The 15,020-nt window shown below is 40.7% G+C and overlaps 1 long non-coding RNA gene across 1 annotated transcript in view; it reads left to right on the top strand.

Annotated features, from left to right (window-relative positions):
* Window positions 1-4,867: 4,867 nt before the first annotated feature.
* LOC112578119 overlaps window positions 4,868-15,020 on the top strand; it is a 48,863-nt gene continuing 38,710 nt past the window's right edge. Inside the window, exon 1 of the long non-coding RNA XR_003102387.3 lies at window positions 4,868-5,076. This is a non-coding gene — a long non-coding RNA (uncharacterized LOC112578119). The remainder of the gene's footprint in view (window positions 5,077-15,020) is intronic.

Genomic DNA, 15,020 nt, shown 5'->3' on the forward strand with positions numbered 1-15,020 from the left:
CAGAGTACATCATGAGAAATGCTGGGCTGGAGGAAGCACAAGCTGGAATCAAGATTGCCAGGAGAAATATCAATAACCTCAGATATGCAGATGACACCACCCTTATGGCAGAAAGTGAAGAGGAACTCAAAAGCCTCTTGATGAAAGTGAAAGAGGAGAGTGAAAAAGTTGGCTTAAAGCTCAACATTCAGAAAACTAAGATCATGGCATCTTGTGCCATCACTTCATGGCAAATAGAGGGGGAAGCAATGGAAACAGTGGCTAACTTTATTTTTGGGGCTCCAAAATCACTGCAGATGGTAACTGCAGCCATGAAATTAAAAGATGCTTACTCCTTGGAAGGAAAGTTATGACCAACTTAGACAGCATATTAAAAAGCAGAGACATTACTTTGTCAACAAAGGTCTGTCTAGTTAAGGCTATGGCTTTTCCAATAGTCATTTATGGATGTGAGAGTTGGACTATAAAGAAAGTGAGTGCCGAAGAATTGATGCTTTGGAACTGTGGAGTTGGAGAAGACTCTTGAGAGGTCCTTGGACTGCAAGGAGATCCAACCAGTCCATCCTAAAGGAGATCAGTCCTGGGTGTTCATTGGAAGGACTGATGCTAAAGCTGAAACTCCAATACTTTGGCCACCTGATGCACAGAGCTGACTCATTTGAAAAGACCCTGATGCTGGGAAAGATTGAGGGCAGAAGGAGAAGGGGACGACAGAGGATGAGATGGTTGGATGGCATCACTGACTTGATGGACATGAGTTTGGGTAGGCTCCAGGAGTTGGTGATGGACAGGGAGGCCTGGCATGCTGCGGTTCATGGGGTCACAAAGAGTCAGACATGACTGAGTGACTGAACTAAACTGAACTGAACTGCCTTAAGGAATGACCCTTCAATCATTCTACAAAACTGAAACCATTGTTTACAAAAATGCTTCTCCCATGCAAGTACTAACCAGGCCCAACCCTGATTAGCTTCCAAGATCAGATGAAATCAGGAGTGTTCAGGGTGCTATGGCCATAGACCAAAAATACTTCTAATTACTCAATGATAATGACCTTAGGAAGGGTAATCAATCAACCATCTCTAAGACACAGAACGGGAAGTGGAAGGTATTGTCCAAAGTACTGAATGTCTGTTCCTTCATATCAGAAAAGCAATCTGGTCTTGATTGGTCTAACGTGTCCATAAATCACATTAAGATGAAAGCAAGTTAATCACCATTTTGGTTCTTTGGTTTCAGCAGACCTCGTGTTTCTCACACAGTTATGAATTTCAGCGACAGAAGCTGAATCTCCAATTCATACAGGACCAAAAAGTCTTTCTATATAGTGGGAGCTGTCTTTTATCTTGGTTTAAACCTTACTCTTTGAAACTTTGCCAGCCAACACAGTAGCCACTGGCCACATGGGGATATTTAAATCTAAATGATAATTTGTTTAAAATCAAATAAAGGGGAATCAATTCCTGAGTCACACTGGCTACATTTCAAGGGCTTACTGGTCATGTGTGGCTGGCATCTCACACATTTGGTAGCACAGGGAGAGATCATTTCTGTTGCACAGAAAGTTCTAGTAAACAACACTGAAGTAAACTGTTATTAACCTCCAAAAAAAGGGGGGCGGTTAATAGACTGTAGCTTAAACAATTATATTTGGTATTTAAAATGTTTAATCAAGAAATGTTTCATTGTCAAAGATTAATTATAGTGGTTCTAACAAAAGGTAAAGCTATTAAAGCAGTTAAGCTGATTTATCTCATGGCATAGTTATCAATAAGGCATATTCAGGGTATCTACAAAAGTGGAATGCATGTAAATGAAATATAAACTCAACACCTAGCTTGCCTGAAGCATGATTCATTAGCAGCTGTGAAGCATCAGGGTTTTGAATACCAAGGTCAGGTAAATCCAGTCCAGCACAGGTGGCATGATCATTTCACTGAACTCACATTGCTTTTTAAATCTCTACTCGTTTTTCCTCAAAAAAAAGAGGGAAAAAGAAATTATATGTATTATGAGCTGGAAAGAATATATATTAAAATTCTGAGAAATGGAACTTTGCCTCTTCCTGTGAGTATAACAAACCTGGTCAACACTTTCTCTTATCTATAATGGTATCTTTTATCTTTTCCCAGAACGCATCACAGTCCATATAAAAGCACCAAGGGGGCCAATTATTGTTTAGGTGAGGAGAAACAGAAGTACCACAGCTTGTAGACTGTGGGGCTTCTTAAATGAGAACGCTTACTGACACTTTGACCAAAGGTCATATACAGGGATTCAACATGATTATTTTAAAAATACATTTTATGCAAATGTTATTGCTTTACTCTAAGAGCAATATATGGTTGTAGCAAAAAGTTTGGAAAAAGCAGAGACACGTAAAAAATCATCCACATTTCTCCCTAGTTTTATTTCTATCCATCTATCTTTGCGCATGAAGTCAAAACATTTGAAATAAAATTTTCAATCAGAATAATGAACTTTCAAACTCTAAAAGTTCAAAATAGAAAAAAAAAGTATCACTTCAATTAAATACTCTTACAAGAAAATGTTTAAAAATTTCATTAAGAAACATTTTTTGAACAAGGTCACCAATATTTTAATTGACATCAGTATCTCATTCTTCCAACATAAGTTCTTTCAGACAGTCACCATTATGTGGGGCAATCTAACCTAAGATGATGTAAATTTCCATGTTAATACAGTTTAGAGTTTAATAACTTTTTAGCTCTAGGAACAAAATGAGAAGACATTGTGGGCCTAAGTGTGAGAATATGGGATCAGTAATTGACTGGAAAGAGGTATTCCAAGGAATGTTGGGAACTTTCTTTGGTGACAGAAATGTTCTCTATGTTGGGACTTCCCGGGTGGTCCAGTGATTAAAAATCTGCCTTCCAATGCAGAGAGCGAGGGTTCTATCCCTAGTTGGGAAACTAAGGGCCCACAAGCTGCTGAATGTGGCCAAATTTTTTTTTTTAAAGAACAGTGAATGTGTCATGGGGGGTGAAGAACATCCACTCTTTCATCTACAGAAATATTCTCTATGCTGTATTGTTCAGTGGTGACAGTGTATACAGTTGCTAAAACCCATTGAAACTGCACATTTAAGATCTGTTTATTTGTTACTGTTAATAAAAACAAAATTTTCAAGATTCTTAACCTTTCCACCATTTATGGTTTATTCCAAAGAAAATGAAATACTTGGGTTATATACTTAACAAAATGTGTACAGGTTCTATATGTGGAAAATTACAAAATGCTGATGCGAAAAATCAAAGACCTAAATAAATAAACCTTAAAATGATCTTCCTAAATGGCAGGCTTTGCACCTGGATTCTACCCAAGCCCAAGCAGGGAATCCGGGCAGCTGAGTCAGCCACAGACCACACGGCAGGAGAGAAACCAACCCCGGGAAACAGGCTCATGGTGACTTTCACAGAGTTTGGAATCCATACATTAAACTGATTTTTCATTTTGTAAGATATCTTTACATTTGTCTATTTTTAAAATATTTATTTATGGCTGCACTGGGCTTTCGCTGCTGTGCACGGGCCTTCTCTAGCTGCGGCGTGTAGGGGCTGCCCTTCATTGTGGTGCGTGGGCTTCCCATTGCATTGGCTTCTCCTGTTGCAAAGCACGGGCTCTAGAGTGTGGGCTCGGTGATCGCGGCACACTGGCTTAATTCCCCCGTGGCATGTGGAATCTTCCCAGAGCAGGGACGAAACCCACGAATCCTGCATTGGGAGGTGATTCCTAACCACTGGATCACCAAGAAGTCCACATTTGTCTATTTCTTAAACAACTCTGCTTGACTTAAATGTTAGGGTAGTTAAAATGTTAGTGTTAGAATAGTTAAAAATGTACTCATACTGGTCAGAATGGCCATCATCAAAAATTGACAAACAAATACAGGAGAGGGTGTGAAGAAAAGGGAGCCCTCCTACACTCTTGGTGGAGATGTAAATTGGTACAGCACTATGGAGAACACTATGGAGGTTCCTTAAAAAACCAAAAATAGAGCTACCATGTGATCTAGCAGTCCCACTCTTGGGCATAAATCTGGAGAAGACCATAATTAGAAAAGATACATGCACCCCAATGTGCATTGCAGCACTATTTCAATAATCAGGACATAAAAGCAACCTAAACATCCACTGACAGTCGAATGAATGAAGAAAACGTGGCACATATAAACAATGGAATAGTACTCAGCTATAAAAGGATGAAATAGTGCCATTTACAGCAACAAGGATGGGCCTAGAGATTGTTATACTGAATGAAGTAAGACAGAGAAAGACAAATACCACGTGATACCACTTATATGTGAAATATTTTAAAGTGGTGCAAACAAACCTATTTATAAAACAGAAATAGAATCACAGATGTAAAAAACAAACTTAGAGTTACCAAGGGGGAAATAGGTGGGAGGGATAAATTGGGAAATTGGGATTGACCTATACACACTACTATCTATAAAATAGATAACTAGTAAAGACCTATCGTATAGCACAGGGAACTCTACTCAGTACTCTGTAATGACGTATAAGGGGATAGGCTCTAAAAAAGAGTGAATATATGTACATATTTAACGGACTCACTTGGCTGTACAGCAGAAACACAACATTGTAAATTAACCACACTCCAATAAAAATTAATTTTAAAATGTATTCATGGTAAAAAATATCAGACTTAGAAGAAAGATAGAAATATTGCTTAGTTAGAAGCCTTTAAACATTTGTTTCCACTTAACATATGGTGACTTAGTCAATCATGTAATCTGGTGAAGAGAGAAAAGAACGTGACACTCACTTGCTATTTATAACAAGGCAATATATTGCTTAGTACTTGTCAGCTTTTTAAGTAGCTGAACATCATGTCCAGTACTTTGCAAAATTCTTTCAGATCCTCTACTGACAGCTTCAGTAGAAACGTCACCACAAGCCTACTCGGTTGCAGTGAGACAGGTTCTCATTTTGTATTTCACCTTGGAAACATATCTACAATCCTGGCAAAGAATCATTCTTCTCCATCACACTGCAGGACTTAACTTGCTAAAAAAGGAAAATTGGATTTCAGGTAAATGTTGTGTGTCGTTTGGGCAGTGAATTGTAGCAATTTCAGCTATGCCTCAGTCTGCTGTGCTCTTATGAATCATTTTACATTTTTGCGACTGTTATAATTATTATCCATGTATAATAATAACTACGTTTATTGAGTGCTTGCCATGTGCCAGTCACTGGAAGCAGAGACATAAATAGTTGAATCCTCACATTATCTTGTCAGATAGGTATCATCGCCCTCATTTTAGAGATGAGAGAGAAGGGGCTCAAGAGGGTTAAGAGAATGCCTGCCCAGAGCCACACAGCTAAATATTATGAGAACCAGGAATTGGACCTGAGACAGTGTGATTCACAGTCCCAGGCTCCTTTAGAGACAGAGTGATCTCCTTGCTGGGCTATGTGTTTTGAGGTTCTAGAATTCTTTTGGTTCATGCTATAGGCATGAGAAACTGTCTCAAGTTTTGGACGATGCTTTAGAGCAAATGTTGGAGCAAATGTTAACTATCAAACCATACTAGGATTTGGTTCCGTTTGTTCTACCACTGACCAAAGCTCTCTTCTCTTGACCAGAATATATGAGTATGAATATGTACAGTGTAATGATACCAGGTGAAAAGAAGTAATCTGACTAAAACAGTAGGCAGTTGTAACATTGGTATTGTAATTCACTAATAAGGCTGTCTTAGCTGGGCAGTAAATCCTTGGAACTGTAGTTGGAAGTCTCTGTTATATTCTATCAGTTCAATTCAGTTCAGTAGCTCAGTTCTGTCTGACTCTTTGTGACCCCATGAACCGCAGTACACCAGGCCTTCCTGTCCATCACCAACTCCCGGAGTCCACTCAAACCCATGTCCATTGTGTCAGTGATGCCATCCAACCATCTCATCCTCTGTTGTTTCCTTCTCCTCCTGCCCTCAATCTTTCCCAGAATCAGGGTCTTTTCAAATGAGTCAGCTCTCCACATCAGGTGGCCAAAGTATTGGAGTTTCAGCTTCAACATCAGTCCCTCCAATGAACACTCAGGACTGATCTCCCTTAGGATGGACTGGTTGGATCTCTTTGCAGTCCAAGGGACTCTCAAGAGTCTTCTCCAACACCACAGTTCAAAAGCATCAATTCTTTGGTGCTCAGATTTCTTTATACTCCAACTCTCACATCCATACATGACTATTGGAAAAACCATAGCCTTGACTAGATGGACATTTGTTGGCAAAGTAATGTCTCTGCTTTTCAATATGCTGTCTAGGTTGGTCATAACTTTGCTTCCAAGGAGTAAGTGTCTTTTAATTTCATGGCTGTAATCACCATCTGCAGTGATTTTGGAGCCCAGAAAAATAAAGTCAGCCACTGTTTCCACCGTTTCCCCATGTATTTGCCATGAAGTGATGGGACCGGATCCCATGATCTTAGTTTTCTGAATGTTGAGCTTTAAGCCAACTTTTTCACTCTCCTCTTTCACTTTCATCAAGAGGCTTTTGAGTTCCTCTTCACTTTCTGCCATAAGGGTGGTGTCATCTGCATATCTGAGGTTATTGATATTTCTCCCGGCAATCTTGATTCCAGTTTGTGCTTCTTCCAGCCCAGTGTTTCTCATGATGTACTCTGCATATAATTTAAATAAGCAGGGTGACAATATACAGCCTTGACGTACTCCTTCTCCTATTTAGAACCAGTCTGTTGTTCCATATCTAGTTCTAACTGTTGCTTCCTGACCTGTATACAGGTTTCTCAAGAGGCAGGTCAGGTGGTCTGGTATTCCCATCTCTCAGAATTTTCCACAGTTTATTGTGATCCACACAGTCAAAGGCTTTGGCATAGTCAATAAAGCAGAAATAGATGGTTTTTTTCTGGAACTCTCTTGCTTTTTCCATGATTCAGCGGATGTTGACAATTTGACCTCTGGTTCCTCTGCCTTTTCTAAAACCAGCTTGAACATCTGGAAGTTCACGGTTCACATATTGCTGAAGCCTGGCTTGAAGAATTTTGAGCATTACTTTACTAGCGTGTGAGATGAGTGCAATTGTGTGGTAGTTTGAGCATTCTTTGGCATTGCCTTTCTTTGGGATTGGAGTGAAAACTGACCTTTTCCAGTCCTGTGGCCACTGCTGAGTTTTCCAAATTTGCTGACATATTGAATGCAGCACTTTCACAGCATCATCTTTTAGAATTTGAAATAGCTCAACTGGAATTCCATCGCCTTCACTAGCTTTGTTCGTAGTGATGCTTCCTAAGGCCCACTTGACTTCACATTCCAGGATGTCTGGCTCTAGGTCAGTGATGGCACCATGGTGATTATCTGAGTCTTGAAGATCTTGTTTGTACAGTTCTTCTGTGTATTCTTGCCATCTCTTCTTAATATCTTCTGCTTCTGTCAGGTCCATACCATTTCTGTCCTTTATTTTGCCCATCTTTGCATGAAATGTTCCCTTGGTATCTCTAATTTTCTTGAAGAGAGGTCTAGTCTTTCCCATTCTATTGTTTCCCTCTATTTCTTTGCATTGATCGCTGAGGAAGGCTTTCTTATCTCTCCTTGCTATTCTTTGGAACTCTGCATTCAAATGAGTATATCTTTCCTTATCTCCTTTGCTTTTCGCTTCCCTTGTTTTCACAGCTATTTGTAAGGCTGCCTCAGACAGCCATTTTGCTTTTTGCATATTCTTATGCTTATATTGTATATATATATATACAAAATGTATGTATACATAGAAAATTTTGTATATATACATACAGTGATCTAAACAGTTACTCCAGAATACATATACCTAAAAATATATATACTTATCAGATCAGATTAGATCAGTCACTCAGTCGTGTCCGACTCCTTGCGACCCCATGAAATCGCAGCACGCCAGGCCTCCCTGTCCATCACCAACTCCCAGAGTTCACTGAGACTCACGTCCATCGAGTCAGTGATGCCATCCAGCCATCTCATCCTCTGTTGTCCCCTTCTCCTCCTGCCCCCAATCCCTCCCAGCATCAGAGTCTTTTCCAATGAGTCAACTCTTCGCATGAGGTGGCCAAAGTACTGGAGTTTCAGCTTTAGCATCATTCCTTCCAAAGAAATCCCAGGGCTGATCTCCTTCAGAATGGACTGGTTGGATCTCCTTGCAGTCCAAAGGACTCTCAAGAGTCTTCTCCAACACCACGGTTCAAAAGCATCAATTCTTCTGTGCTCAGCCTTCTTCACAGTCCAACTCTCACATCCATACATGACCACAGGAAAAACCATAGCCTTGACTAGACGAAACTTTGTTGGCAAAGTAATGTCTCTGCTTTTGAATATGCTATCTAGGCTGGCCATAACTTTCCTTCCAAGGAGTAAGCGTCTTTTAATTTCATGGCTGCAGTCACCATCTGCAGTGATTTTGGAGCCCAGAAAAATAAAGTCTGACACTGTTGCCACTGTTTCCCCATCTATTTCCCATGAAGTGGTGGGACCGGGTGCCATGATCTTCGTTTTCTGAATGTTGAGCTTTAAGCCAACTTTTTCACTCTCCACTTTCACTTTCATCAAGAGGCTTTTGAGTTCCTCTTCACTTTCTGCCATAAGGGTGGTGTCATCTGCATATCTGAGATTATTGATATTTCTCCCGGCAATCTTGATTCCAACTTGTGTTTCTCCCAGTCCAGCGTTTCTGATGATGTACTCTGCATATAATTTAAATAAGCAGGGTGACAATATACAGCCTTGACATGCTCCTTTTCCTATTTGGAACCAGTCTGTTGTTCCACGTCCAGTTCTAACTGTTGCTTCCTGACCTGCATACAAATTTCTCAAGAGGCAGATCAGGTGGTCTTGTATTCCCATCTCTTTTAGAATTTTCCACAGTTTATTGTGATCCACACAGTCAAAGGCTTTGGCATAGTCAATAAAGCAGAAATAGATGTTTTTCTGGAACTCTCTTGCTTTTTCCATGATTCAGCAGATGTTGGCAATTTGATCTCTGGTTCCTCTGCCTTTTCTAAAACCAGCTTGAACATCAGGAAGTTCACGGTTCACGTATAGCTAAAGCCTGGCTTGGAGAATTTTGAGCATTACTTTACTAGCGCGTGAGATGAGTGCAATTGTGCGGTAGTTTGAGCATTCTTTGGCATTGCCTTTCTTTGGGATTGGAATGAAAACGGACTTTTTCCAGTCCTGTGGCCACTGCTGAGTTTTCCAAATTTGCTGGCATATTGAGTGCAGCACTTTCACGGCATCATCTTTCAGGATTTGGAATAGCTCTACTGGAATTCCATCACCTCCACATATATAATAAGACATATAAAAATAAATAGTCTAGATTTCTAAAATCAGGATCTAAATAGTTACCCCAGAATACATATACATAAAAATATATATATACATGTATATGTATGTATATATGTATGTGTATACACATGTATATATACATGCATATATGTGTGTATATATACATGTAATATATATATATATTTTTTTTAATGTATCTGTATTCTGGGGTAACTAGATCTTGATTCAGAAATCTAGAATATTTATTTTTATGTCTTATTATATATATAAAATGATCTAAACAGAATACATATACATAATATATATATACATATGTTTATATATGCTGAGGTAACTGTTTAGATCATTCTATATATATAAAATGAGTGTCTAAATGTATATGTATATACATGTATATGTATTCTGTGGTGACTATTTAGATCTTGATTTCAGAAATCTAGAATATTTATTTTTATTTTCAATTAGAGAATTTTATTTGAACTATTTTAAAAAGACTCACCTGAAATAATCTGTCATAGAAAATTTAGAAAGCTATTAATACTTTGAAATATGATCTTTTTACTTATTAACACTTCACATTGTATTAACTTTCCATCTTATAAAAATATGCAATATAGGATTTTTTAAAAATGAGTTAAGGAAACTGGGGCAAAGGATAAATAAGGGTAGAAAAACTGAAATGAAACCAGGGGAGAGGTTAGTATACAGAATACCTGCTGTAAAGTGTGTGTCATTCATGGCATCTCATTTTAAAAATAAAACAGTACAGCTCACTTTCCTAAAAATGTGGCTCCTTGATCAAGAATCTCCATCTATTTTTTTTTTCAGCAGTGGAATGTCTTGTCCTTTTTTATACTTTGTCCTTTCTACCCTGCCTTAGGAAATATTCCACTCGATTTTTGTCCTTTTTAATTTTTTTGTAATAGGCAAATTTCCACAGCAGTTGAGATAATGAAAAATCATTGAACCTTTTTTAAAAAGTGATCACAAGGAGCATTTGAGGATTCATTTGTCAAGTTAGTTGGAACCTCTTATGTGGGCAAGCTCATGTTTCCAATTTGGGACTCGGAGCAAGCCATCAGCTGTGTAGAATTCTCAGATCTGCTTGACGTCAGCCCTGAGACCGCGGTATCTTTAGCAGCTCACCGTGTAGGATGACGCCAGCTGGATGAGCCTCCTCATGGAAAACAGCTCACTTGGCATATGTTTACGGGCCATAGTTTGGCAGCAGTATCAAAACCTTTCTTCTAGAAATCGCTATGACCAGTACACATAGTGGACAAATCTGAAAGAGAGGATTTAAAAATTTCCAATTCTCCCTTTCCTGTGAGGATTATGGGGTATACCCTATTAACATCATGACTTGCAAAGTGAAAGCATTGATAACATTCTTTACATCAATATTTTAAGTAGATAAGTTGAAAATGATAAAGTGAAATGTACATACCTCTCTATAGAACTGCAAAATGTTTTAGATGAAATGTGAAGTGTACATTATTTTCACTTTGTCCCATGATAAATATGAAAAGAAATAATGAATTCGCGCACGTGTCCTGTCTTGTATTTGCTGTGGTATGCCATGTGCTCACTCGTTTCACTTATGTCTGACTCTTTGTCACTCCATGGACAGTAGCCCACCAGGCTCCTCTGTCCATGGGATTCTCCAGGCAAGAATACTGGAGGGGGTTGCCATGCCCTCCTCCAGGGGATCTTCCCGACCCAGGGATAGAACCTATGTCTCCTGTATTGCAGGTGGATGCTTTACCATTGAGCCACCAGGGATACCCCAACCAGAAAATAAACCCCTTTTCCTCCTGCGATGTCTCTCTAGTGCCCTCTTCTGACAAAGAGTAATATTATGCCAGCTGACAATATTTAAAGGGCCCAGATGGGTTTTCACAGAGCAGACAAAAAGGATGATTTTGAAGTTCACTCTCTGAACAAAATTGCTAGCTCTGCTAGATCCGTGAGTAGTCTTAAAGAGCCGTCATCTATTATACCAGAATCACCCAAGAGGCTTGTTACAGTGCAGATTCCTGGACTCCACATGGAACTGACAAACTGAATTAGGATGCAGGAAGGGAGACAGGAATCTGTATTTTAAACTTCTATCCCAGATAGCCTTATGTACACTAAAGTTTAAGATTGAGGAGCTCATTGAGGATGGAGATATTTTGATTCACTGATGTTTCCTTGGCTGTAAGCTCAGTATCTGCCCTTTTTAAGTGTTGCTTTAGACAGCTTGGTTCCTGGGTTGGTTGGTTGAATGGTTGAGAGAGTTGACTCAAACTCAGCCAGGTGTAATTGGCCATAAGCCATACCCCCAGCCATACTTTAATGATATTTGGTAATAAGTATGTCCCTTCAGTATTGGTGAAACCCAAAGGTGGCAAATCCTCACTAGAATGGTAGGTGATTTTTTTCCAAAGATGGCTGCAACAATAACTTCCATCATACACGTTCTCCTACAAGGCAACCTTGCCAGCCCTCCATCCAGAGGCAGGCTCTTTGTTCCCTGCCCTTGAATCTAGGCAGGCTTGTGACTTGCCTGTAACCAGTGGAAAATGAAACTGATGATGTAAGACTTCCAAGGCTAATTTAAAGAGGCAATGCAGCTACTTCTTGTTCTCCAGGACACTCGCTTTTGGAGCCGAGTCTGCACATAAGAAGTTTGCACACTGTGAGGAAGCCCAAGTCACATGGAAAGGCCACATGTGGATTCTCCAATCAACAGCCCCAGCTGACATCCCACCCACCCAACAGCCAGATGGACCACCAGACATGTCAGCATCCAGCCCACAGCTGCTGAGTCACTTTCCCAGGCGTCATGAGGCTCCAGAGCCATCTCACTGCCTTGTTGGAATGTCTGACCCCAGAATGCATAAGAGTAATTATTTTAATTTTTTTCTGGGGGGTGGGGGTGGGGGGATCATTTGTTACACAGCAGTAGTAACTGCAACAAACTGTAAAGCTCTTCTGGATCCCTGCCAATCTTATCCTACAACTCACATGCACTGAAATGCATGAACTTATATATAAGTCTTCCCTCTAATAGTAATACTGTTTTAGTACTCTTGCCTGGAAAATCCCATGGACAGAGGAGCCTGGAAGGCTGCAGTCCACAGGGTCCCTGAGGGTCGGATACGACTAAGTGACTTCACTTTCACTTTTCACTTTCATGCATTGGAGAAGGAAATGGCAAGCCACTCCAGTGTTCTTGCCTGGAGAATCCCAGGGATGGGGGAGCCTGGCGGGCTGCCGTCTATGGGGTCACACAGAGTCAGACACGACTGAAGTGACTTAGCAGCAGCAGCAGCAGTGATCTTCTTTCCCTTCTGCTGAGTATCATTATGGAAAATAAAGCCCAAAACGTCTAAACTTGCTATATTGGCTAATGGTTTTATTTGAAGTGCTTAAAAAAAAAAAAAAACCTATTTCAGAATTGTGTCACAAGTCTTGTTACTTTATCAGTGTAAAGAAAACTTAATAAAGCAACATGATAAAGTAAAACAAGGTCATTTTAAATTACATTCCAATCTAAAACAGGAAAGCACTAAATAATTGTGCCATAGTAATATCAGGGATTGGGTCAAGCAACGTTTATCAAGCCTCTCAGTTTGGAAAGTCAAATGAGATCACGTTAAGAGGAGAGAATTAGGGATCCACAGAGCTTGAGTTCAAAAATAAGTTCACGCCTCTATTGTCTTTGCCGTCTTGAACACATTACTTAACCTCTCTGACCTTGAGTTTCGTCATCTCTAAAGCAAGATTAGATAATAACCTTCCTGGCCCACAGGACTGTTTTGCTGCTCAAGTGAGGGGATAAGAGACGTGATAGCACCTGGTGAAGCTGTGAGACAAAATACAAACCAGTAAGGTTTCTTTCCACTAAGGACTCCTTCAGAGAAAGGAGACAAAAATTAAATTGCAATTTTATCTAGGCAGTGTAGGACAGTAGCGGGGAAAGGAAAGCAAAAAACCAAACCAGCTGTCCTCTCGACATTCTCTTTCTTGAACTGCAGTGCCCCTAGCAGACCCAGGTGTCAGTAGCTAAGGGTCCTCATGATAAGGGACCCGGGGCTCTGACATCAGGGCCACCTCGCTGTCCTTCCCCCCAAGTCCTCTTTACACCGGATGTTCCACTGCTTGACTCTGAGGAGTTCACCCTCTGGGGCTGAAATGTTTCCTTCCCCCACTTCAGAAACAAGCAGTGGCTACGGTTGCAAAGACATGTCTCCAATTCTGATTCCTAAGATAAGCTGCCGGTCTCCTGTGAGGCGTAGATCTCTTGCTGGTGTTATGCCCCAACCTCAGCAGCCTCGCCTGAGCTGCTGTTCCCTGAATTCAAAGTTAACGTTTCGAGTTTACACTTGCCTGTCAGAAAGGCCCCTTAGAGACTGACCAACTCCACCACTTCACAAATGAGGAAACCAGGGCCCAGGAGAGGAGCTGGCTCCCAGCCCAATGTCACGACATGTTGCAGAACTGCTTCTCGTTCCAGAAATAGTTTCTTCCGGATGTTCCTGCATAGAGCACGTGTTCCAGACTCAAAACTCCAGCTGCCAGCCTGACGTCTCCAGATGGATGACTAAGAAGTTTCTTCAACTTAACTTGTCCAAGCAAAACTCTTGATTCTGCCCACCCTCTCCAGAGGGTGCTTCCCCTGGTCTATCAAGCTCAACTGATTGTCCAAATGCCCGAACCAAAATCCCAGGAGTCATACTTAATAGCTTTCTTGCTCTCTGTTCCCACAGCCAGCTCACTAGCAAGTCCTAAGGCTTTATCCTCAAAATACATCCAGAATATATCCATTTCTTCCTACTGAGAGGACTACCTGCGAGCCTCCATCACCTCTTATTATTCAGCTTCCTGACTAGATTCTCTGCCTTTTTGAGTGTTTCTCCTTAAGAAACATGTTCTCCTTGAGCATTTCCTCCATACAGTAGAGTGTGAAATTTTCAAACCATAAATCAGATAGCTTCAGTCCCCTACTCTCAGGGCTCCAAAATCTTCTCATTTCATAAAAATTCCACTCCATATTCTAACTTGTTGTTCAGCCGCTGTCGTGTCCTACTTTTTGTGACCCCATGGACTGCAGCACGTCAGGCTCCCCTGTCCTCCACTATCTCCCGGAGTTTGCTCGGATTCATGTCCATTGAGTCAGTGATGCTATCTAACCACCTCATCCCCTGCTGCCCGCTTCTGCTTTTGCCTTCAATCTTTCCCAGCACCAGGGTCTTTTCCAATGAGTCAGCTCTTCGCATCAGGTGGCCAAAGAATTGGAGCTTCAGCATCAGTCCTTCCAGTGAATATTCAGTGTTGATTTCCTTTAGGATTGATTGGTTTGATATCCTTGCAGTCCAAGGGACTCTCAAGAGTCTTCTCCAGCACCACAATTTGAAGGCATCAATTCTATAAGATCCTACAGAATGGATCTCACCTACATCCCTACTTCTGGGCCCTCATCTCCCATTACTGTCCCCTTAACTCTCTCTATTCTGAGCCTGCCTGCTGTTCCTGGCACACACTGAGCTCATTCCGGTCCCAGGGCATTTGCCTCTGTTGTTTATGCCCCTGAAAGGCTCTCCACCCATATCTTGGGTGAGATTGTTGTCTTACTTTACCCCGGTTCTGATTGAACAGACCTTGACTACTCTCTAAGAAAGAGTAACCACCTACCCCATTACTCCAACCCTGTATCCTGCTTT

This window comes from Bubalus bubalis, chromosome 12 (genome assembly GCF_019923935.1).
Source record: "Bubalus bubalis isolate 160015118507 breed Murrah chromosome 12, NDDB_SH_1, whole genome shotgun sequence".
NCBI classification, from domain to species: Eukaryota; Metazoa; Chordata; class Mammalia; order Artiodactyla; family Bovidae; genus Bubalus; species Bubalus bubalis.